This window comes from Arachis stenosperma, chromosome 2 (genome assembly GCF_014773155.1).
Source record: "Arachis stenosperma cultivar V10309 chromosome 2, arast.V10309.gnm1.PFL2, whole genome shotgun sequence".
NCBI lineage: Eukaryota > Viridiplantae > Streptophyta > Magnoliopsida > Fabales > Fabaceae > Arachis > Arachis stenosperma.
In genome coordinates, this window is record NC_080378.1 from 87,344,294 (window position 1) to 87,368,400 (window position 24,107).

General features: G+C 33.0%; 1 pseudogene; it reads right to left on the reverse strand.

The window, feature by feature from the left end:
- Positions 1-13,989: 13,989 nt before the first annotated feature.
- Positions 13,990-15,139, reverse strand: LOC130963109 (putative disease resistance RPP13-like protein 1; annotated as a pseudogene).
- Between the last annotated feature and the right edge of the window lie 8,968 nt (positions 15,140-24,107).

Consider the following 24,107-nt stretch of genomic DNA (forward strand, 5'->3'; position numbering starts at 1 on the left):
GTCGCTAACCATTGGACTGTCCCTCTGTCGCGCATCCCCAAACTCGAGTTATACTCGTTATAAACTTGATCATAAACATGATCCATATCCATCACCCTTACTGGTGAATATTTACGGGGGTTCGAGCTCATCCGGGCCTTTCACAGTGCCCGGCCACACTTACGACATAGGGTTAACAGAGCTTCGAGTCTCAACCTGGAGCACGTGGTGGCTAGCCACTGCTACTACCCAAGGAAACTCGTACCTCAGATAGTGGAAGTGCAAATCACAATTATCAATAATTCAGCATAAACATGCATGAATTCTCATCCATGGATCAACATCCATATTAGCCATTCCGGCTCACGGTTAAATCCATAACCAGCCAATATTCATAGCATACACAGCTACTCCGGCTCACGGTTCAATCCAGAACCAGCCAATCCATAAACAATTACGGCCCTTCGGCCAATGGCATACACGCACTTCCACCACCATCCTCCACATCTCACATAATCATCAACGATCCTCATTGATCATTCATTTTCCCCTTGCTTCACTCGCAAGTTACCTCATTCACTAGCCCCTTTCTAATAGCTAGACATGCCATAATGATTTAAGACATACATGGTGAGATCGGAGGCTTAGAAGTATGAGATTTGGCTTTTAAAACTCAAAAATCAGCTTTGGGATGAAAACAGGGCCGCGCGTGCGCGCACTCCACGCGCACGCGTGGATGGCCTCAAAAACTTATCGACGCGTAAGCGTCATGCACGCTAACGCGTGGATTCCAAACTTGCCCATCGACGCGCACGCGTCACCTACGCGTACGCGCGGGTGTTCTCGTGCCCCAGGCACAACACCGGCACAGTTCTGGCATAACTCTCTGGAAAATGGCTGGGCATTGGGTGCAGCACAATCGGCGCGCCCGCGCACATCACGCGCACGCGTGGATGGCACTTCTCGGAAGATCGGCGCGCACGCGCCAGGTGCGCCCACGCGCAAGGGGTCATTCTGCTAAAAATTTTCTAAGTTAAAAGCTGCAGAATTTTACAGATTTAGACCCCAATCTTCCGACGGACATAACTTCCTCATTTTAAATCGTTTTTCACCCGTTCTTCGAACGGCATGGACATCCCGGACCCAATTTCATTTCTAAACAGATTTGGTACAAAACGGAGATCCGTAGTCCAAGTTATGTCCCGTCAAAGTATGCCCAAAAACCATATTTTCGTACAAAACCACAATATGCCATTTTCAAAACAAACCATTTTCAACTCTTTCCAAAATCAATCAAAACATGCCAATTTCATCCCTTTTCTTTGAAATCAATTCAAAATGTATCAAATTCAACATCAAGCCTCCTCAACTCACACACTGACACATTACCACAATATACACAATCACTATCTCATCATTTTAGCCCACTTCACCCAAGTGGCTCAAACTCAAACATATTGACATATCATATACTATTCCTCATGCCAATTTTCAACAACACCAATTCCAATAAACCATTAATGTACACAATCAACACCATACTCACCTTCCACATGGTTCAACCCACAATGCAACCATAACCAATCATCAAGCATATATCACAACATGTATATTTCTCATACATCATACCACCAAGGCATCAATAATCATCATCACATATATGACCACATCATATATCTCAATCATTCAACAACATCAACCATTCAATGCCTATCTTAGGGCCTCTAGCCTAAGTATTTCCTACCACATTACATATTAGATACGGGAAACCGAAACCATACCTTAGCCGATTTTCCCAAGCTCCACCGGAGCACTTCCAAACCACTTATCCACAAGCTCTCAAGGCCTCAACACCTCCAAGAACAGATTTTTCACCACCAAACCCTTTCCAAGCTTTTCAAAGTCACCAATCAAGCTCCAATATTCACATATACACCACCTAAGCCACAATCATCATACCCATACACAACATCTCAAAACCCAAACATCATAAAACAACAAAATACACTAGCGTTGAGAATCTTACCACACCCAAGGTCCAAGGAGACAAGATTAACCTTCTCCTTCAAGAGAGTTGGGTCCTATAACATCAAAGAACCCAAAATCTCAACATTTAACCTATGAAACTCGAAAATAAGGGATGAGATTTCGAACAGCAACACGTGGCTTACCTCAAGATTGATTGTATGGGTTTTGTAGAGCTCTCCGCGGTGAACGCGTGGCCGCAAACGGAGCGGCAATCGGAGCTCTAGATCAAAAGTTATGGTGGTTTGAAGATCAAGTGAGAGAAAGGAGTTGAGAGAGTGTTCTTCCTCCCCTTCTCTCTAAGTTCAGCGTGTTTTAGTGTGTAATGAGGAGAGAGAGTGCTGAAAACTAGGGTTTTGGTTAAGTTATGTTGGGCCAAGGGCCCACTTTGGGTCCAATTGGCCCGGTTTGGCCCGTTCGGTCCAATCTTGGTCCGAATTCTATAAAATTGGTACCAAAATTCTCGTCTCAGTCTCCTCTATCACATTTAGCCATAAAAATCACATTTTAGGCTTTCTAGAATAAATTCTCATTTATGGGTTAATTAGCCGTTAATTAACCGGGTTTTACAAAACTGAGATTACATATAGTTGTGCTGAACTTTTCAAACCATTCACGAGGAGCTTGCTTAAGACCATAAAATGCCTTGCAAAGAAGACAGACTTTGCCAGAGGGACAACGATATCCCGGAGGTGGTTTCATATAGACCTTCTTTTTTAAATCCCCACTAAGAAACGTATTCTTCACATCCATCTGATTGAGAGACCATTTTTTGACCGCAGCAAGGGCAAAGAGAGCTCAAACAGATGCGAGAGGAGCAACAAGAGCAAAAGTTTCTTCATAATCAATACCATACTCTTGCGTACAACCTTGAGTAACCAATCGTGCCTTATAACGGTCAATAGAACCATAAGAGCGAGTCTTGATCTTATACACCCATTTACTATCCACAATTTCTTGATCAAAAGGAGGATCAACCAAGTCCAAAGTGTGTGCTTTTTCAAGTGCCTGAATTTCTTCTTGCATTATTTGCTGCCAACTTAGATTTGTGGAGGCTTCTCGGAATAAAGTAGGTTCATAAAGATGAAAAATAGTAGAAAACAATGATAATCAAGAATATGAGGAGGTGAATTTTTTACCCTAGAAGAATGAGTAGAGGAAGGACGCATGACAGTAGGAGTAGGAGCATCGTCCGGTCTAGAATCATCAGAAGACGGAAAAGACGGAAGATGAGGGGGCTCGAGGGATTGACTCGAGATAAAACATGTAGTATCATCACTATAAAAAAAGATCAACATCAGGGTTAGTGAAAAACGATGGCTGAGTAGAAGGAATAGACTCAAAAGATGAAAAATTAGAGAAAATGTGATGCTCCCATAAGACAACATGATGAGATATACAAATACGTTAAGATATAAGATGCCAGCAACGATAAACCTTGTGTTCAGTGCCGTAACCAAGAAAACAACATATATGAGCCCGATGTTCAAGTTTATTATGTTCATGAGGCTAAAGAAGGACAAAATAGACACAACCAAAAATACGAAGAGAGTTGTAATCGGGAGAAGTATGATAAAGACACTCAAAAGGAGTAGTGTTACCAAGGACAGAAGAAGGGAGTCTATTGATAACATGAACAGCAGTAAGAACGGCTTCACCCTAAGTACGCTCAGGACAGCAAGAAGAAATAAGCAACTTATGAACAGAGTCAAGAATGTGATGGTATTTGTGCTCAGCTTTGCCATTTTCTTGTGAGGTACCAGGACAAGAAAACTCAGACAAAGAATCCTGTTCTGCAAAAAAATTTAAGAGTTTAGAGTCACGATATTCCATAGCATTATTGCGTCTTAATATTTTAATGACCTTGAAAAACTGGGTTCAAATCATATTGGCAAAGTTAATATAAATCTGAGGCAGTTTATAATAATTAGTCATCAAATAAACCCAAGTAAAATGTAAATAATCATTAATAAAGACGAAAAAGTATCAAACCCCTCCCATAGAAATAGTGGCAGTGGGGCCCCAAACATCAGAGTGAATAAGATCAAAAGGAGAGCAAGCAAGAGTGAAACTATTATAAAAAGATAAGGCAGATTGTTTTGCAGTTTGACAAGAAATGCAATCAAAATACTCATTTTGGACTTAACCTAAAACACCCGTAAACAAAAGACAATGCAACTTTCCTAAGGAGCTATGGGCAAGATGGCGGTGCCACAAGTGAAAATTAGATGGAGAAGAAATACCACATAGATTTGACGTTGAGGGAACATGAAGGTTCTCGAGCTCAAACAATCTTCTGACCTTACATCCAGTCCCGATGATCTTTTCCGTCTGACAATGTTGCGCACGACAACCAGAAATAGAGAAGTTGGCATCAAAACTGAGCTCAACAAGTTGACTGACAGAGATAAGATTAAATTTTAATTTTTGAATAAAATAAATATCAGGAAGATTAATATTTGATTGTGAAATAAAACCCTTATGTGTCGCATACAAAAGGGAACCATTAGCAGTGTTGACAGAAGGTGCATTTGTAGTGGTAGACAATGACAAAAAAGATGACGTAGAGGAGATATGTTATTAAAACAACCAGAATCAAAATAACATTTAGAATTACCTGGAGGGGTGGAAAGAGCATCAGAGGTATTACTTGAAAAAGAGTGAAGTTACTTAAGAAGAGATTCAATGTTGGATGGAGAGACAGAAGGTGGGTTAAAAGAGGTAGAGTTGGTGAAATTAGTAGCAGTCACAGCAATAGAAGCAGGAACATTGGGAGAGTTATTGGGAAGAGAGTAATACTTGTTCTAATCTGAACGTGGTGGTCAAGTAGGACAGGTAGTAATGAAGTGACCTGAGAGTTTACAATAATGGTTTCGGACAATTGGGACCAATGTGACCTTTCTGTTTGTATTTGTGACATTCAATAGAGGGAGAATCTGAAAAAGAGTGCCCATAACGGTTACAGTTTCGACAAAATTTACCCTTTCTCTCTGTGGCAGTAAATGCAGTTTCACTCTTAGAGCGAGTCAATCCCAAGCGTGTTTCTTCAAACTTAAGATGAGGAAGAGCATCTTCAACACTAGGCAAGGGATTCTGATGAAGAAGATAAGCTCTAACTAGCTCATAGTCATCAATAAGTGCCATAAGAAACTATATGAGATGGGTGCAATTCCGATCATCCTCATATGCCTTTGCATCAGTGGAATCTTTAAGAACAGTGGAATCTTTAAGAACAGGCTCACAAGAGGTCAATTGATTCCAAATAATTTTCATCTGAGCAAGAAAATCAAAAACTGCTTGGCCACATTCTTGCTTAAGCTATGAAGCTCCTTTAACAATTAGTATTGATGGGAGAGATCAGAAATAGTGTAACGCTTTGCCAAATGATCCACACCTCTTTAGCAGTTTCAAAATGCCTGAACTGTGAGTGAATGCTCAAAGTAGAAGTATTGCAAAACCAAGTGATAATCTGATAATTTTTCCTATCCCAATCTTTCAATCTCTTTACAAAGTCTTTCTCAACATCCTCCTTAAATTTGGAGGTCGCATCTTTTGATTTTTCAGTCGCAGTTGGCTTAATAGGACAAATAATATCACCAGTCACATAGCGCCATAATTTTTAACCTTTAAGAAAACCTCGTAGAGCCTCAACCCAATGAGCATAGTTGGAGCCATTAAAGATAATGGGAATAGGTTGAAAAACATCTAGTTTTTCTATAATAGTGGAAACAAAGACAAAAAGGAGAAGAAAACGCATATTTGAGGAAGAAAATAGAAAACGGAGGACATAATCGAAAAGAGCTCACAAAAAACTCCTAAGGAGGGTCCTACTGTCTGCCACATCAGATGCCACGTCAGTAGTGTAGGCCACGTGGCAACGCATGATAGGAGAAGGAAGATGCATCAATGCTTACGTGGAGAGAGGTGGTAGCACGCGGGTCAGAGAGGCGGGCTAGGTCGGGTTCAACGCAGGCTAAAGCGGGTCCATGTGTGTTTCTAGCTTCGACACGTGGAGCTCTGTGGTGCTGTTGATCCTGAACGTGGTTTCAACGATGCTGAAGGCATCTGGAGAGAGGAGAACTTAAAGCGGACACCGATCTTCAGGCGGCACATGAGGGCGCGTCCGACGACGGCTGTCGGCGAGTCTGGAGGCGTTGGAATCGTGACGACAATGCGAACATGCTGATGTCGGCGGTGATGAACCAAAGCATCAGAAAATGATCGAAAAATGAGGACAAAGAGCACTGTCGGAAGAGAAAAACAAAGGGGTTATGAATAAATTTTCATGAAAAAAAAGGAACATATACTCTTGATAACAAGCAAGAAACAAGAGACTAAACTGGAGAAAGTATAGTGTATTATTGAGTGAGTCTCGAACGTACAATGTACAGGGATATATATAGGTGCTAGAAGAATCAAAATAATAAACACATACAATTCTACAACTAATATACAGATATTGTAACACCCTCACTATCAGAATGTCATGCTTCCAGCTACGCCACTCTGATAGTGAGAATATTACGACGACTTTCGTATATTTAATAATAAGATATAAGCCTTTACTCGAAATTGTATTGTTGTTTTCTTTGAAGAACCGAAAATACTTTTTATTTCAATCAAACATGCATATATAACCCAATTCAAATTACAATGCTCATATATATACACATACATACAAAACTTCTTATAGAAGTAACTTACAAATATAATTAGATACATATCATTCCAACTCCTATCCATCGTACAAATATAATATTAAAGGCGAGGAAAAACTATAATTGTTTATACAATAATATAGAGTATAGTCAGATACTTGAAAGGAACTTATTAAGAATTTTCACAAGAAGATATTTAAAAGAAAATTGTTTTTCGATTGCAGTGATTATGACTCATCTTATGAATCTTTTTGACACCTAATTGTTAATCATCCAAAAACTCAAATATTTTCGACATAATATTAGGTAATTACCCAAAATCTAAATTTATATTTTTAATTTATAAAAAAATTTCAATTAAACACAATATCTCGTAACCTTTCACTACATGTACCAAAAAGAGTAATTTCATCAAACTTGTCACTTATTCATCCTATCACGGCCTCTGACCCAAACATAACAAAATCACGGTCTCCAACCCAACACAATATCACATCACAGCCTTCGGCCCAAAATAATATCACATCACGGCTTTTGGCCTAACACAATCAAATCACACTTCAACCACCATAATCCGAACCAACAGTCACAATCACAAGTAATGTAGTTAAACACAATCAAGAACAATTACATCAAGTCTTGCAATTAGCAGTTAAACAGAATTATTCACATAGGAAAACCAAATACAATATACACACCCAAAAAATATCATGCAGATGCATATGATGCATACCTGTCCTATGGCCAATGAGCTCATCTATCGGTTATACAGCAAAATCCGACACACCCAGTAGCTAATCCGGAGTCTCTCTATACGATGAGAATCATCAACCTCCCAATCAGAGAGAGAGTATGATGTAATAGTAGGGAATCCTTAACCTGGCCTATTTATGCCATAGCCTAAAATTGAATCTAAGGGAATCCTCACCCTTCTCCACTCAATTCTCCGTTGTAACAAGAGAGGGAATCCTCAATCCCTCTTGCCCACCATAACAAGAGAGAGAATCCTCTATCTCAGCTTGCCTATCCGTAAGCAGGATCCAACCACTATCCTCACCATTTTAATTCGATACTCATTTCCATTCAACACAAACAGACATACCCGAAATTCGAATTAATAATTACAGAATTAAACCGAAAGAAATCTTCGACCCTCTATCCAACTTTCCGGTACGACAAGCAATGAAATCCTCAACCTCAAGCTTATCCACCACAACAAGAAAGGGGGTCCTCAACCTCAACTTGTCTATCGCAGTAAGAGAGAGAATCATCAATCTCAACTTGTCCAGTTCACAACACGCCAAGAATCATTTTTCCTCCATTCATTCTTCTTTAAAACCAAAACCACTTTTTATACCATTTTCCGAAACCTTCAAAACATCATCACTCTAAACCCATTCTCTTTCATAAAACTCATATTTACTCAATAAAAAATCTCCCAAATCAAATTCAAAACCATTTTCCAATTTAAATCTCTTTCAAAAGACTCAAGAAAATTATTTATTTTAAATTCACTCAATACTTTTCAAAACATAACCCTTTCATTAAAAGTAATCAAATGAAACTCTTTTTCGAATTTACTAACTTTCCAAAGACTAAAAAATTATTTTTCTTTACCAATCAAATTCAAATATTATAAACTCACCAAACTCCTCAAAATGTAATCTTTTGTTTCAAACCTAAAATGTAACTCTTTCCTTGATAAATCGAATTCAAAATAGTATAGTTATTTTCTTAACTAAATAAAACTCAACATAATTTGTATCTTTTTTAATAAATCGAAATCAAATAATATAATTCTTGAATCCAAACTATTCTAAATAACACTTTAAACCAAAGCTCCAATTTTTATAAAAATTTTGGCAGCATCTCCTCTATAATACGGACTTTGCCACCATACATCTCCGATCATCCAAAATATTTCTAATTAAATCATTATCTCAACAATTCCAACTCAATTCAAGGAACTCAACAAAAATCCAGAATTCGAAAAACCAATCCAGTAATTCACAGTGATTCAACCTCAATTATCAATACGCATTCAAATGCTCAATAATATATTACTTGCATCAATATCGACGTATAACAATTCTTGAGAATAAAATAGGTTTAAGGAACGCGTCCCTACCTTGTTCGTGACTCAATTACGCGACAAACTCTCTTTTTCTCTCGGCCTACGTTCGCGGCAGCCACAACCACAGCTCCAAACCACTTTTGCAGAAACAACAACTCTAATCGCGACATGCAATAACCAAAACTTGACCCTAAGTAACCAAAACCTCAAAATCTCTAATCAAACATAATAGAATACTAACTTTCAAAGGTTCCAGAATATAAACACTTACCATAACAAAAGAGTAATAACTAAACCAAACTGCAAAAGATTTGGCGGTGGTTCTGGCAGCCACAGAACTGTTCTCGGTGGCCAGAATCACAGTGACACAACCTTCTCCTCCTCTGGTAGTGACTCCCGTAGCAGTAACCTCCAAGTTTTCTTTTCCATTCGCTCTTATCTCCACGACCACGGCAGACCCAGCGGCGGCAGCAGTGACAGGACGACGACAACTCTCCACGGACGACGACGGGCCTTCGGTGGTGGCGAGCCCGCAGCAGCAACACGACGCTCCTCTCAATGCCTTCCTCCTTCACGTGTCTCTGCTCTCTCACGACATCAATGAAGACACGGAGGTGGCGGTGGAGCAGGCTTGACGGCAGTAGCAATGCGACTCCTCACGCACGGTCGTTCGGTAGCAGCTCCACGGGACGGCGGCGATGGCTGGGCAGCGGCAGCAGCACGATCGCCTTCCTTCTCTTCTTCTTCCTTCCCTTCTGCTCTCCCCATTCTCTCTTCTCCCTTTCTTTCTTTTTTGCTTCTTCTCATATGTGTGTCTGCTCAGCGTTGGTGAGGGTGAGTGAGGGGGGAGTGTGCGGCTAGGGTTTGGGGAGTGAGGGATGAGTGTGTGTGTGTGTGTGTTGTGTTAGAGTTAGGGTTAGGGGTAGTTTAGTAATTTTACTAAAATTAGGGATAATAAAGTAATTGAAAATCTATTTTAATTCAACACTAATATTTGTAAAAATACTATTTAATTATCAATTTATAAATTATTTTCAAATAAATACTCTAATTCAATAATTAGAGATAATATAATTAATTTTTTTATTCATAAAAATTAAAATATTAATTCTAAAATCTCAATTATTTAAATTAATTTATATAAAATTCTTATTATTTTACAATTACTTGGTACATACAATCGGAAGCGTGACATTCTGATTGTGAGGGTGTTACATTATGGTATCAGAGTAGTCTTTTCTGTAGAGCCTGAAGTGTGAAGAATGGACTGACTATGCTTCCATTGCATACACTGAGCGTCTGTCATGTTGTAGGTCTTGTCCTGATGACGAGAGTTAGAGCTTTATGCATATGATGGTCTATTGATTAATGCCATTAGCCAATCATTGTATACTTTGTGGTATTAAGTTTGGCCAGCTTAACACTGATGATTTATGTATACGTTAACACTAATGGGTTATCATAGATGATATGTATGAGTTATAGGTAACGCAAATCATGGTTTCAAAAACAATAGAAGTTGCATCTCGAGGTTACTCGGTTACTCGGTAACACTAATAGTTACCGGGGAGGTTTATACCGTCGGATTTATTCTGCCGTAAATCTGACGGTAAACAGGTTACCAGCAAATTTTCTAATCCGACGACATTCGCGATTTTTTGTAGCGTCAAAATCCCACAATAGTAGATATATAAATGACAAAGAGATGAAAGAGAGTGTGACACCGGATTAGACTCCATCTTTTCACAATCGCAGATATCAACATGCATGAGATTTGGAAAAGAATCCAACAAGGAGAAGGATGTAACTGCATCACAGCTATAACCTATTGATAGTTTCTGCAGTAACTGATGTTGCCCATCCATTTAAAATTCTAATTTTCTGCAGTTTGATATCGTCAACTTTTGAAGTGATGCGGGAATATGACTCACTGGAAACGATATGTGAGAGGAACAACCTGAGATGAATAAAGACGACATGCAAGTCAGTTACATGTGCATAATGACCTCCACTATCGACTCTACTTGATGATTTCTTTCAATTGATAGTTGATATAGTAAAGGAGGTAGTGCCCTAATTCTCACTTCATTGTCACCTTTGATGCTTAAAGAGGTCATCGCAAGAGCTCTTGGAACATAATAACACAGCTGCTTGAAATAGTGATTCTGAAGTGATTACAGAGATGGTAGATGATTAGGAAATCTCCTCGCAGCATGGGATGCTTCATTAAGGAAAGTTCCATAAGTCTTGGAAATGCATTGAACTCCAATAGACACCATTCATTCCAGCAAGGCATTGAATAAAACAAAAGAGGTTCAAGCATTGGAAATGGTGTCTTCAAACAAATATTATCTGATAAAAGTAAAACTCAACACCCACAATCCCCATGCTTTCAAAATATGACATTAATAGGTGCTTCAAAGAGGGAAACTATCCAAGTGAAGAAAGCATACAATAATTCTTAAAACTAGATGGATATAAAAGGCCCAGTGTTATTTTGGTGATGTTGTGGAAGGAAGAATGTCCCAACCAATATGGAAATGTTGTACCCTTGTAACCCCCTGGTGGACGAAATTGTATCTCTTTATAGAATATGATAATAGAATATGGTCCAAGATCAACTTCGTTCAACTGACCAGCAAGTGTACTGGGTCGTCCAAGTAATACCTTACGTGAGTAAGGGTCGAATCCACAGAGATTATTGGTTTGAAGCAATCAATGTTATTTTATTAATCTTAGTTAGGATGTCAACAAGGATTATTTGGATTAAAAGTGAAATTACTAGATTTCATTATAAAAATAAAAGAGGGAACAATGTTACTTTGAATTGCAGTACTGGGGAATATGTTGGAGTTTTGGAGATGCTTTGTCCTTTGACTTCAACTCTTCCTTGGAATCCTCTTCTCACACGCAGGTTCCTTCCATGGCAAGCTCTATGTAGGGTGTCACCGTTGTCAATGGCTACTTCCCATCCTCGCAGTGAAAGCTATGCACGCACTCTGTCACAGTACGGCCAATCACCGGTTGGTTCCCGCTCCTACTGGAATAGAATCCCTCTTTTGCGTCTGTCACTAACGCCCAGCAGGTTAAAGTTTGAAGCACGTCACAGTCATTCAATCCCGGAATCCTACTCGGAATACCACAGACAAGGTTTAGACTTTCCGGATTCTCATGAATGCCGCCATCAATCCGGCTTATACCACGAAGATTCTGTTGGGGAATCTAAGAGATATTCATTCAATCTGATGTAGAACGGAGGTGGTTGTCAGGCACACGTTCATGGGTTGAGGAAGGTGATGAGTGTCACGGATCATCACCTTCTCCACAGTTAAGCGCGAATAAACATCTTAGATAAGAACAAGCGTGTTTGAATGGAAAACAAAGGAATTGTATTAAATCATCGAGACGCTGCAGAGCTCCTCACCCCCAACAATGGAGTTTAGAGACTCATGCCGTCACAAAGTATGTAATTCAGATCTGAAAAATAGCATGAGGTACAAGATAAGTCTGTAAAAGTTGTTTAAATAGTAAACTAGTGACCTAGGTTTACAGAAAATTGAGTAAACTGAGATAATTGGTGCAGAAATCCACTTCTGGGGCCCACTTGGTGTGTGCTGGGGCTGAGACTAAAGCTTTCCACGTGTAAAGGCCTTTCTTGGCGTCAAACTCCAGGTTTTGACGTGTTTTGGGCGTTCAACTCCGGATCATGACGTTTTTCTGGCGTTTAACTCCAGACAGCAGCGTGTACTTGGCGTTCAACGCCAAGTTACGTCGTCTATCCTTGCGCAAAGTATGGACTATTATATATTGCTGGAAAGCCCTGGATGTCTACTTTCCAACGCCGTTGAGAGCGCGCCAATTGGACTCCTGTAGCTCCAGAAAATCCATTTCGAGTGCAGGGAGGTCAGGATCCAACAGCATCAGCAGTCCTTTTTCAGCCTAAGTCAGATTTTTGCTCAACTCCCTCAATTTCAGCCAGAAAATACCTGAAATCACAGAAAAATACACACACTCATAGTAAAGTCCAGAAATATGATTTTTGCCTAAAAACTAATATTATTTTACTAAAAACTAACTGAAACATGCTAAAATCTACATGAAATTACCCCCAAAAAGCGTACAAAATATCCGCTCATCACCCCCAATATGTAAATGTTTTAAATTAGTGTGAGGCTATAACTTGTTAAGTATATCTCTTTCCATTTGGGAATCAATTGTATTCTCATATTTATTTGACGACTAACCCAACATCATAAAATTAATGCCACCTTAGTCAAACATTCTTGCTTCCAAAGCTTTACTGCTGTCGACCACATTCTTCAATTTGGTAATGGATATTGATTCATGTAGATTCGCAAGTACTCTCAATTCTTTAATCTTGTTCTTTTCACACTTCCCAACAACATAGCTACTTTAAAGCTGCAAACATTTTAATTTGCTCATGCCTTTCGGCATCTCATGCAACAGAGTCCCTATAATATTAAGATGGTGTGAATTTACAAAGTATTTCATGCCAACAGGTAGCTTTTTCAAATTTTTATGGAAATACAACTTGAAGGACTGTAAATTGTATAGGTTACCCAATGACTCTGAAAATATAACGATGTAGGTATGAGAAAAATTCAAGTAACACAATTGAATCAACTCGCCTATTGAATCAGGCACTGACTCAAGAGGAAAGCTTTTGAACAACAAAGCTCTCAGGTACTTCAACTGTGACAACATGATACAAGGTGCATTTTTCATGTTAAATGGTATCCATGACTCCAAATTTATCTCAAGAAATGTCCTTGTAAGTTTTACTATATCGCAAACTCCCAAAAATTTTGACATTGGATAATTACCTTTGGCAATATGTGACAAATGACGAGCTGTAATATCAACTTCAATTGCATTCTAAAGCCCTTCATCTCTGAAATAGAATTCTCTAGCACATGTCATGACTAAATCATGCACAAGATCATGCATCACAAATATCTTTTCACGGTATTATGAGGTTGAAAAAATGATCTCGTAATTAATTCATCAAAATATTCACCACCAACTTCTTCCTGTATCTTTCTTCCTACTGGTTGTAAAAACTTTTCAGTCATCCATAACAGCATCAATTCATCTTTGCTAAATTCATAGTCCTTGGGATTAAGGAACAATAAACAAAGCACTCCTTTAAATATGAAGGAAGAAAATAATAACTTATTCTTAAAGCTGGAATAATATTTATTCGGTCATTGGAGAATTTTCAGATTTCACTCTTCAATAAATGAGTCTAATAGTGATATCAAAATTTCCAAGCAATATGCCTTTAAGGGCTTGAGCTGCCAAGGACAATCCATCACACTTCTTTATAATATTTCTACCGATTTTTTTCAGGGTTGAATTCTCCACAGAAATAGTTGAAAGACGTGCATGCTTTAAAAACACCAACCAAGAATCTTCATAAGTTGTGAGGTGAAGCAGTCTGAACTACAGAAGCCGCATTTTGATTTCTACTAGTTGTGAGAATTTTACTGCCCTTAACCCCTTTCTAAAAGGGTTTTAAAAGTTTATTCCAATCATCATAATTTTCATTCCATACATCGTCCAAGACAAAAAAGAACTTTTTCCTTGACAACTTTTCCTTTAAATCAAGTTGAAGTAAATTCAAATCTGTTAAGTTAGAAAAACTCAAAATTATGGCCTCGATTATAGTCTTGGTGACTTTGATAACATCAAACTCTTCTAACACAAAAACCTAACCTCAAAAATCAAAATTCTACTTCACTTTACCATCATGGTAAATCAGTTGAGTCAAAGTAGTCTTTCTTATTCCACCCATTCCTACAATGGAAATCACAGATACATCACCATCACCAGCATCATCATATCATCCAATAACAGTTTTAGTATGGTCTCCTTGTCTTCTTTCCTGCCACATATCTTCAATGGTTCAACTTGAGATGTGGATGGAATTCTGCATGACATGTAAATCTTGGGACTCTTCTTCAAACAATAAATTTTTGCGTGCTACAATAGAATCTAGTCTTCAAACTATGTATTCGATGTCACTAGTATCTTCAGTATACGAATCAACAAGACGAGACCAGGAAGAAGAGTTACCTAGATCCCTTTGGGTGCCAGCAATGACGGCTTTAGTGGAGAGTTCGTCGAGGAAGTCATTAGTCATATAGAGAGCATCTTGAATATCAACAAGACACTTCTTCACTTTCTTATTAGTGAACTGCTTTTAATCAACATCATCAAGAATAGGTCCAACATTATACAGACAATTTCGCAACCGTTCAAGCAACTCAAGGGCATAGTCGCCTCCATTGAGGACAAAGTCATCTTCAAGCATTGAAGACAGGTTGTCCAAAACATCTACGAAGGGAGAGAGATAAGATCCACCATAAAGTTTTGCAGCCATGGTTGAATCTCAAGTGAAGCAAATCAGATGGGATCAGAGCAAAAAAAGAAAGGCAATGGATGAAGAAGGGTTCACAGTTTGCAAAGTATTCTTTAGATTTTCTGATGTAGAAGCTATGTGAAGTAATTGCTTTAGGTGGTAGGTGATGTTGACTTGCTAAAGTTTATGGTCTTCGGACAAAATCATGGGATCGTGTTATGAAAGATAAACAATTGATTGATGCAGTGGTAAGTGTGCTAATCACATGCTTAAGAAAGAAATCTACGTAACTCTCCATGAATCATGATACTTAGTACTCCCTTCACATGGCAGCTTAATTAGTTTTTTATTGCTTCTCTTATTTTGATCGTTTGAGGTGAAAACTTTCGACGTTTATTGATCATCAAGTATTTTAATTTAGTGTCACTATTTAACTGTTCACTAACCATTTATTAGAGTATAAATATTTGGTAACCAAAATAAATTAGTCAAAAATAGTTATAATTTATTTTATTTAACATTAATTAATTATTATAATAATTAATAAAGACTAAATAAGATAATTTTTGATTTTTTTTTGTCTTCCTAATATTACAAGCTTTGTTGCTGTATTAAATATTAGTTAGCAATCATTTTAATTACCAAAATACTATCTAGTATCTACATGTGTATTTAAAAGTTATTTTTGGTCTATCCTTTTTAATAAGAAAAAAGATCCTCTAAAGTGACAATACTAGTAAAGTAGTAAAGTGATACCTTAATCACTTTTAAATTTACAATATTTATTATTTGTGAGCCCCACTATCTTAATCTAAGAATGATTAATAGTAAACTTTTTCTCTAAAGTGACAATATAACTTTAGAGGAGTCTGAACCGTCGACAAATCATTGATATTTGATATAGTGTTTATTTGGATGTCACTAAGTTGTTAGAAAAGAATTTTTTTTAATAAAAAATATTTTTTATTTTTAATATATTTGACAAATTTTTAGTAATAAAAAATAAAAGTACTAAAAAAATAAAAAATATTTTTTTAAAAACTACAATTTACATATTTTTTTAAGATTTTTTTACTTAAAAAAAAGATATTTTTAACAAAATAAGAGTTTGTTTAAATGAATTTCTAAAAAAAAAATATTTTTAAAAAATCGTTTAGAAAAATAAAAGTAACTTTATGGTTGGATATCTCATATAAAAAAATTTTTTATTTATTAATTATGTTTGTACAATAATATAAAAATATTTATTTATTTATTTATTTATTTATTATGTAAAAAATATTTTTTTAAGAACAAAAAAATCTTTTTAAAAAAGATATAAATGGTATCTTTTAAAAAAAATATTTTTATTTTGTTTAGAGTTTTTATTTTTATTACTAAAAATTTATTAAATATGTTAAAAAATAAAAAAGATATTTTTATTAAAAAAATATTTTTTATTAACTTAATAGCACCTAAACAAATACTTAAATAAATAAAAAAATATTTTTATATTATTATATCTAAATATAATTACTAAATAAAAAAACTTACACAAAATATTTAAATATAAAATTATTTTTACTCTTCAAGTTTATAATCTTTTAATCTGTTGAAAAAAAAAAAGAAAGAAAACATGAAGAGAAATTATATCATATAAATCACTTACAGATAATGAAAAAGCTAAATAAAATTGAGTGAGTTAACTCTACAGCTAGTTTTTAGTTTACTAATTGGTAACGCTATACAGCTTGTTCTTGAACTACTAAATTATTAATAAATTATTTATAAGTTATAACTTATAACTTAACTAAAAAGTTTTAAGTTTAAAAAATTAAAAATATATATTTTTCACATTATTACATCTATAATGCACGGAACTATTGCCCATTGTAACTTGTAAGGTTTTAGTAGTTTTATGTGATACATTTTTCACATTTTTTCGTTTTTTCTTTGTCACCCTGGTTCATAGGGTCATCAGTCATCTATCTTGTTTCTGGTACGTCCATAAATCAATGGGTACTATATATATGATTGTAAGATTTGTAGGCAATCATATTAACGCTTTCCAACAATCTGTCAAATGCTTCACTTTTCTCTTCATAAGTTGTATCCTCGTGCTTACAAGAAAAGGTTTCGAGTAGTGTTATGGGAGTAGGTTTTGTGATTTGTAGTTATTAATTAGTTATGAGGAGTGTTACATAAATAATGATTATGTTGAATAATATCAACAATTACTAATTAAATAAAAATACACTATCTCTTTAAATTAATCATCTAAATCTTAATATTAAAATAATCATCTGTATATCCAGTGAAATGAACATCCGATATATCTATTATTCACATTGTTTAATATTTTTATTATGTACCTATACTTTTTCATTAGTTATTATTAGTGTTTTTAATAATGTGAAATTATATTTAATAGTGTGAAATTACTCACTTTTTTGTTGGTTAAATACTGACCAAACTTTAATAAAAATGCTAGCTTTATAGACTTTTTATCTACGATAAATATTATAGAATTCAAACTCTCATAGAATAATTTAGATAACCAAAATTATTAAGCACCTAAATAAAGTGAAAATCCGCATCCTAAAAACTAGCTATTAAGGAAAAAAAAACTACTCTTTTTAAGGCATCCCATACAATATGTGGTAACATGATTATTGTTAGAATATAATTAGAATCAATTAGTATTATTTAGTATATCTGAATATTTATTATAGGATATACTAATAGATCTTAATTGATCCTAATTATATTCTAATAATTATGACTCGCTAGATGTAAGATACATTACTTTCTAGAACAACACTATGGTGTTTCTGTTTTAGATATGCAAATGCCAACCAAAACAAATACTGCTTATGAATCTGGCATAGGCCTCAGGTGGCAACAACACCGTAAACATTATTTCATTCTTCAATGATGTGATTCCATTAATGTGATAAGCTAGACATTATAACATAGCCAACAATGAACAGAAAACTTGCTGACTGCTGCTGTAGATTGTAACTGCTTTTACACTGTTGGATGTTTGCATTCTGTTTCATTTTGGGATAAAAATGATAGCCTATTCCCTTGCATTACAAATTGCATTAGAGCACTACTTGGGAACACGTGTGGTTAGAAGAATATTTTTATATTTCTGGAATTGAGTTTGACTATTTAGGAAGTACAGACACGTCTAAAACATTGATGCAACGGATGCGAAACGGATACGCTTGCAATAAGTTAAATACATATTCGTATTGATCTATTCTTTTATTTTTTTTATATATGTGCACGAATTTTAAAAATAAATACTTTTAATAATTTTTAATATTATTTTTTATTATAATTTATTATCTATTATTATTAATGATACAATATTAATTATTATTTATATGTTTTATTATATTACATGATATGTTTTAAGGAGGCCATTTAGATAAAGGCGCCTAAAACATCTTTTTTTAAAGATATTTTCATGTTGTGTTTTAATTGGTTTCTGTATAATTTATTCGGTATTCCTCATCACATATTATTAAATTTCTCAAAAGATTTTCTTATCAAAAATAATAAAAAAAATTTAATTTGGACTAAAACAAAAAAGATAATAGATTAACTATTAAATTTTTTTTAAAAAAATTATTTACATAAAAAAATATATCACATTTATCAATATATATATATATATATATATATATATATATATAAAACAAGCTCTTAAAATTTTTATAAATAAAAAAATAATTAATTTTTATTCTTATAATATATAAAACAATTACTATATTATTATATTGTAAATTAAAATTTATTAATTTAAATTTTATTTTTATTTTTAATATAAGCATTAGAAATAAATAAATTTTTTATAACAAGATATAATGTAACAAAATATATATAATATTAATTAGTTTTTAAAAAATTTTGAAAAGATGGTTTTTTTTAGTAAAGTGTTACTAAAAAATTAACATTATAAAAACTAATTTCAACTAATATGATATAATAGGTTATTAAATATATTTAATATAAAACACATTGAATATAAATTTTTATTGAGTTTAAATTTTAAATAATTTTTAATTAAATTTTGAATATTTTTATTTTAAAGAGTTAGAATATTTTAATATTATTTTTTTCGTATCTTTTTTAATCGAGTCTTTGATTTTTTAAATTATAAACCTTATTTATAATTAAGGGTAATGTTTTAACACCACCAATTAGTCACACATATAAAAATATAAAAATAATTCTATTGTCATAATTATAATCTAACTTTATAAGCAATACAATACAATGAAACTATATATAAGTAATACAACTAAATTTTATCTACATCTATAGTCACATTTCATAAATAATATAATTAAATTATATTTATGTTTATAATTAAAATATGAATAAAAATACAAAAAATTATCAGGATGGTTAATTTTTTTCGTTCATAATTTTTTTATTATTTTTGTTGTAAAAAGTTTAATTATTTTTTAAAAAAGATAATTGAATACCACAAAAAATCTTATTAAGAGTAATTTATTTATATATGATTAAAAAATAATTGAATAATTATATACGGTAAAAAATAAATATTATTAAAAATAAAATTAAAAATAAAATTTATTTAAAAATAAAATTCAAAATCATGGTTTTTTTATTTTTTTCCAAAATTTATCTACGAGTAATTCTATAAATATTTTATGATGAATAAAAATATTAAACTCGTACTAAAATTTATTCTAATAAAATTTATTTTTATTCTACTAAACGTTAAATAAACTATTGAAAAGAATTTTGTTTCCTCCATTAGAGAAGAATGATAAACTTCCATACTTCTATTATGTTATGGCAATAATTTGGCCTGTTATTTTTTAATGTACATAATAATAATAATAATAAACAAGTATATCACAGTAAAAAAGGAAGCATGTCACCAAATAATTTATCATCCGAATTATATATGAATCAAATTGATAATATGAGGACTAACACTACAAAAATCGATAACAAGGTTAGGGACTTACAAAACCTTTCTTAAGATCATAGAAAAAAATATTTATATTTGTGTGATATATAAAATAATTATCATATTATTATTATTATTATTATTACATTATATATATATATATATATATATATATATATATATATATATATATATATATATATATATGAGCAAAAAAGTCCAACTATTTTAAAGTAAAATTTTTTTTTAATATTTGATTAAATGTTCTTGTATTTAGTACTTTTTTTTGCACATCCTCTTAGTTAAAAATATAATCATTATAATTTTTTAGTTATTATTGCTAGGGGTGTTTACAGATGGGATATGGCTGAAATTTCGATCCAATCCGCATTAAACTCATTAGATCAAATTCGATATTCGTACTTTTTATGTTTGGATCAGATATCAAATATATCCATAAAATAAAAATATTAAAAAAATTTATTTTTATAAAAAAGTCAATAATTTTTTTTGTTTACTTTTTTAAACATATTTACTTCTATCTGATTAGAGTGTGGATCCGATTCGATCCAATCCGATCATCTTACAGATCAGATCATATCCTCAAATTACAGATCAGATGCGGATAAATATTGTTTATTTATATGGATATGATCTAATCTATGAACACCCCTAACTACTACTATAGGTTCATTGTTGCAAAAGAATGCTTCTTTTATTATAAACCATTATTAGATCTTAATTACCATTAAAACAACTTAATTGTCAACAAAGAGATAATACTTATTAAAACTAGTGAACCGGACTAGAACCGAAATAGTCCGGTTCGATTTACTCCTTAGACCATTTAAAGAATAAAACGGGTGTGAACCGGTAAGAACAGGTGTAAATCGGTCTAACCGAACTGGTCTACTTAAAAAATTTTTTAAAATGTCTCCACAAGGTCTCGAACCAAAAATCTTGGAGTAAAAACAACCTCTACTTGCCACTTAGCCATTGCACTTCTAAGTATTATATTTAACAAATACTAATTATATAGTATACATAAATATTTAATTTAATTTTTTTCTTTTTTTAAAATTAATTATATTTTAATTATATACCATTATTAATATAAATATAAATTTCACTAAAAATTTATTACTTTACTTGATCTATTTTATTGCTAGTATTGTGATTAAGGTTATTTGTTTTGATGTTAGTGTTAAAATCTACTGATATTATAGTTAGATGATAGGCTTTGTGAATTAATTATTTTTTTATTATGTCAAAATAAGATACTATTGTAGTATTAAAATTTTATGGTTTTTTTATATTAGTTATTTTTAGAAGTTGAGACTTGATTCTTCATTAAATGTTAGTGAAGATATGTATTTCAAATTTTAATTTTAAGTTTTTAACTATTTTATATTTTATATTTACGTGAGACCAATTTTATTGGTTGAACCAGTGATTTATCGGTTGAACTAATAAACCAGTAAACCACTAGCTTGACCGGTTTGATCACTGGTTCGGTTCTAACAACTATGTTTCAATCTAATTTCAAAAATTTCGATTTATTCAATTTAGTCTCCCAACTTAATAGTTATGACTCACATTGGTTCCTAATCTTATTTTTGTCACTGTCTCACAAAATCGTTAACAACATGTTGAGATGGACTAACGACTGCTACATTATACATTCTAGCGACTATTTGATGTGACAATTGAAATTTTTTTACCTTAATTTTTTTCAACTAAACACTTAAAAATCCTAATATGAGTCACGGATACTTAAGTTAAAAAATCAAACTAAGTAAATTAAAACTTTAAAAATCAGATTAAAGCTCGAATATAACTTCAAAACAGAACTTTTAACTTATGTAGTGATTAATTTAAATGAGAATCAAATAAATCAAAATTCAACATAATTTTTATCAATGTTTTCAAATTCGATTTCTATACCAAAATTAACTAGGATTTTTCTTTAAATTAAAAATTTAATGAAATAGTGACTTTAATTATCTTAATCAATGTCCTAATTAATTACTTTTATGTTTTAAAAAAATCGTATATGAGAAGAAAATAATTAATTTGCCTACTTTAATAAATAGTTATTTTACTAAAATGAAAGAAACTATTTTTTTAGAATTTTTTAGGAACTAATTAATATTATATATATTTTGTTATACTATATTTAGTTATAAAAATTTTATTTATTTCTAATGCTTATATTAAAAATAAAAAAAATTAAATTAGTGAATTTTAATCTATAATATAATAATAATATAATAATTATTTTATATATTGTACGAATATAAATTAATTATTTTTTTATTTATAAAAATTGTAAGAAACTTGAGCTTGTTATATATATATATATATATAATCTTTTAAAAAAAATCTAATAGTTAATCTATTATCTTTTTGTTTTACTCCAAATTAAATATTTTTTATTGTTTTTGGAAAGAAAATCTTTTGAGAAATTTAATAATATGTGATGAGGAACACTGAATAAATTATACAGAAACCAATTAAAACACAACATGAACATCTTTAAAAAAAGACGTTTTAGGCATCTTTATTTGAGTGGCCTCTATGTCCTAAATATATTGTATCTTGCATTTTTTATAAAAATATGGACATATCCATGTCGCGTCGGTCAGTGTGTCGTATCTATGCTTTCTAGTTGACCATACTAATTCTTCTCTGTTTCATAGGAAGAAAGGGAATGGGATATTTCTCCCCACAATTTGATGCTGATACATGTGAAACACAAGGTAAAATTGATCATCCTGGTAGTTCACCTTCTGGCGCTACTTAAGATCCCTCGTCCAACCCAAGCAACTTGGAATCTTGTGAATGTAAAAAGTATCCGAGAATGACAAGCACAATCAGCAACAGAAAATAACAACTAAATGTCTTCTTTCATTTATAATAAATTAAGGTCATCAGTAGCAATAAAGTTAATGGCACATGCTTATTCACTTTTAGCTCATTTTGTACAGTATCTTGTGAAGTTTGCATGATGAACTTACTTAGATGATGGTGCTTAAATGCCAAGTTTGTTAAAGTCCGCATCCAAGAGGATTTCCAAAAGTATGTTTGGCCTTTGATCACTTTTTGGAGGAACAATTTCCAGAAACATATACAAAGCGAAGAGATGCTGCTCAACTTAGCCAAGTCAAACCAAGTTACATGAATTCACCGATTAGGTAATGTACCACGTACCAATTCATGTACACCAATTTACAATTCATTTGCATATTGAAATACTATAGGTATATTTTCAACATAAAATATTTTATATGTCGTGTACTAGCTGCGTATCTGTTTCGTACTATATGCAGAACATATGTGGTGTACTGCATTCTACGTAACTATATGCAGAATATTGATCCTTAAAAGTATAACCTGAATAACATAAATTGTAGAATATATCTACTGCAATAACTTTGCTGGGAGTAGAATAGGTGATATAGATATTGAAAAACAGAAGGGAAACACAACATTTGTGCATTACTAGAGTGCTCTGGATCAAGGGCTTGAGCATAAGACCAATAAACTACAATTCATGAGGGTATTAGTGAAACCCTTCTCGCAATTCCTTTGATACCAATGCATAACTTCCTTACTCCTTTTATTCCTTTGTAATCCTATCCCTAAGGTTTTACCAAGATGCTAAGTTCGACTTATCTCCTTGTTAATAACTTACACTTATTTTTCTTGCCTTTGATTTGTCTCCATTCAGAGGGGGCTTTAAGGTTTGATAATTTGTTCTTTTAAGATTAAAATCAGTTATTTCTCATAGCAAAGTTCACTGTTTAAGTGAAAATAATAAGCAGAACATGCAAGTTTTCTTCATCATCACTATAAGGAGCTCAACGAAGCATCCATTATTGTCTAATAACATCATCTTTTATGTAGAGTTACATGATCATTTCTCCTATTTCTCCTACATGATCAATTGTCCCATCTTCAAACAAGAATTCACATAGGAGTTGGATGCAGTTTTTGTGGGATAAAATCTCCTCATATCTTGCATTTTGCTTGATGTTTTGTTTTGATCTATTATTA